The sequence below is a fragment of the Danio rerio genome, chromosome 19, assembly GCF_049306965.1.
Source record: "Danio rerio strain Tuebingen ecotype United States chromosome 19, GRCz12tu, whole genome shotgun sequence".
Lineage (NCBI taxonomy): Eukaryota > Metazoa > Chordata > Actinopteri > Cypriniformes > Danionidae > Danio > Danio rerio.
Genome location: NC_133194.1, coordinates 50,527,501 through 50,531,000, shown reverse-complemented (window position 1 = coordinate 50,531,000; position 3,500 = coordinate 50,527,501). Strand labels below are relative to the sequence as shown.

The 3,500-nt window shown below is 38.8% G+C and overlaps 1 protein-coding gene across 1 annotated transcript in view; it reads left to right on the top strand.

The window, feature by feature from the left end:
• Positions 1-417: 417 nt before the first annotated feature.
• c19h1orf216 (chromosome 19 C1orf216 homolog) overlaps positions 418-3,500 on the top strand; it is a 5,360-nt gene continuing 2,277 nt past the window's right edge. The window contains exon 1 of the mRNA XM_068215341.2: positions 418-500. The gene's annotated coding sequence lies outside the window, so the exon portion shown is untranslated. The remainder of the gene's footprint in view (positions 501-3,500) is intronic.

The following is a 3,500-nucleotide window of genomic DNA, read 5'->3' as shown; positions in this document are numbered from 1 at the left end:
GAGAGTGTAGGATATGTTAGGAACTCTAAAACAACATTAGAAAATAATTCAAGCTTAGTTGAAGGCTAAATAATCTGCCCTCCTGTACATTTATATTTATTATTTTTCAAATATATATTTTTTAACATTGCAGGTTTTTTTCTTATGAACATGTTATGTTATGAACAGCTGGTTTAAGCTGCTGGTTTTGGCTGGACTCAAGCCTGACAAATCATTATCAAGCTAACACCAGGCTGAAAATAGCCAAAACTTCAATAAAACCAGGTCGACCAGATAAAAACATCCACATAATCGAATCACAGTCAAGACTCTCGGTTTGTTTTGCCTTGTTTTTGGGAGGTTCAAGCCGGGACTTCCTCAGTGTCTCCTGATAGAGCGTGTTTTCCCCCGGTTCGGAAGCGCGTCAGAGGCGGGAGGAGGAGGAGGATCATCCGCCGCAGAGGAGGGCAAAGCCGGACCACACCGCTGCTCATTCGCGGACAGAAAACCGACAACAAACCGTAAGACAAAACCCTAATAATCAATCCCCAAATCTTATTGTCAATCATCGATTATGCAAGGGCTAAATAAATGTGTGGGGCAGAGAATGTGCGCTGTTTCTCTGCGGGAGATGATGGGGTGAGACTGGCTGATGCGCGCTTACGTAACCGCGCAGTGTTTATCTGTTTTATATCTGTGTTTTATCTGTTTTTGGGTGTTTATCAAGATGCATGCTTAAATCGGTGGTGTATCAATGTCAATGTTCAGTGATTTCACCGAATATATTTAGCCTGTTTTACCAAGGCGCTTGGAGCCCTTTGCGAATCGTCCAATAATAATTACAGCATGCGCTTTAAATCGGGTATATGGAAACGCGGCGAGTGTTCAGGTTAGCACAGATCCTCGCTCCAGCTCTCCGGGCGGAATTGCTGATTTTATGTCCTCCATCATTTTATTATTTGGCGCCTCCGGTTGCTGTTCTTCAGCACCGCCGTGATTGACAGGCCCCTGGAGTTATTATCTGCGAGAGGACATCTGAATATTTCATGTCACCGAAATGGAGAACACGCCATGGAATTGCACCCTAAATATTTCATGCATTAATGTAACCCAGGGATTTTGGAAGATTTGCTGTCCTGTTTCGTGTGAAACCATATTCACAGAATGTAATGGTCACTCTTTACAGTAAGCTTTCATATGTTTACTAACAGTGTGCAGCATTTGTTATGCATAGTTCAACATCTACTAATGCATTATTAACATCCAAATTACTGCTTGTTAACATTACTAACAAGGTAGTTTGTTTATATTCAGCCTATATATATATATATATAACCTTAAAAAATTGAGTAAATCCAATGAATCCCTGTTTTCAGTGTGTGCAACAGAGCAGCTTGATTTAAAATGAACGGTGCTTTATAAAGTGCTTGAATCTGGTGTCTATGAAAGAGTGGGCTCTCTGCATAATGGCTTTGCTTGTGGAAGACTAACACTAACTGTACACTACCTGACTAAAGTCTTGTCTTGATCTCAGTTGTAAGAGCAACACATAATATCTTGACTTCTAGTTGATGATGTGTGAAAGTGTCAGAAGGTGGATTTCTCTGCTGAATCATCTGTTGATCTGCATCCCGATCATCACCAATACTGCAGAACACCTACTGGAACCAGCATGGACCAAGATTCTCATAGAAGTCAGTCAAGTTTGGTGAAGGAGAAGTCATGGTTTAGGGTTCATTCAGTATGGGGGTGTGTGAGAGATCTGCAACATCAACAGTCTGAGGTATCAAGACATCTGTGCTGCCCATTACATTACAAACCACAGGAGAGGGACAATTCTCCAGCAGGATAGCGCTCCTGCTCATACTTCAGCCTCCACATCAAAGCTCCTGAAAGCAGAGAAGGTCAAGCTGCTCCAGGATTGGCCAGCCCAGTCACCAGACATGAACATTATTGAGCAAGTCTGGGGTAAGATGGAGGCATTGAAGATGAATCTTGATGAACTCTGGGAGTCCTGCTGGAACGCTTTCTTCTTCATTCCAGATGACTTTATTAATCAGTGATGTGAGTCATGTCAGAGATGTATGGATGCAGTCCTCCAAGCTCATGATGGAGTCAGACACAATATTCATTCTGTCTCCACTGCAGCAGGACTTTATATTCTATACTGGACATTATTTCTGTTCAGTGATGACACTTTAGTCTGAGCAGAGTCAGACCGCACTGTCCTCATCAAATCAGTCAACATCAAGACATGATCAGATTTATTGTGGTCTCATTTGCCTTTCATAGAGACACTTCTGACACCAAATCATCAACTTGAAGTCAAGGGATTATCTGCTGTTCCTAAAACTTGGATATGCCACAACACTTTTGTCAGGTAGTGTATATCTCTCTTATTGAGTTATTTACCAGAGAAGCCTTTTACCACATTTACACTCGACTCTTACTGCAATATCTAATTTCTAAAACACTTTAAAAAATCCCAATAACCTTTTAAATCTTATGTTTTAAACGTATTGTAAAGAGTGACCACTGCAATAATGTATTATAACTTTGCTTTCTAGATCATTTTGACAAACTGAAGTACGAGTAAAGTAGGAGAGAATATTCACTTGTGTGTGAACTATCCAATTAAAGGGTCAGTTCACCCTAAAATCATCATGTACTCATCATTTACTGTCCGTCAAGTGAGTAAATGATGGCAGAATTTGCTTTTTGGATGTAAATGTACATTTTCTCATTGTTTACTCATCCTCAAGTGGTTATAAACCTTTATATGTTTCTTATGTTGAACACAAAAGAAGATGTTTTGAAGAATGTTAAGACATCTATAATCATTGACTTCTATAGTAGTAAAAACAAATACTATGGAAGTCAATGGTTACAGGTTTCCAGAAGAACAGAATAAAGAAACTCAAACAGGTTTATGACAACTGAAGGATGAGCAAAGTAAGACATGTATTTATTTATTTATTGTGTGTGAAGAATCCATTTAAAGGGTCAGTTCACCGTAAAATCATCATTTACTCACCATTTACTGACCTTTAAGTGAGTAAATGATGACGCAGTGGTAATTTTTGGATGTAAAATGTAATTTTTCTCATCGTTTACTCGTCCTCAAGTGGTTATAAACCTTTATATGTAAATAATGGCAGAATTTTCATTTTTGGATGTTAAATGTAGATTTCGTCATCCTTTACTCGTCCTCAAGTTGTTATAAATGTTTTTTTTTTATTTCTTCTGTTGAACACAAAAGAAGATGTTTTGAAGAATGTAAGAAACCTGTAACCATTGACTTCTATAGCAGTAAAAACAAATACTATGGAAGTGAATGGTTACAGGTTTCCAGAAGAACACAATAAAGAAACTCAAACCGGTTTATAACAACTGAAGGACGAGTAAAGTAGGAAAGAATATTCATTTGTGGGTGAACTATCCATTTAAAGGGCCAGTTCACCCTACAATCATCATTTACTGTCCTGCAAGGGAGTAAATGATGACCCAATGTTCATTTTTGG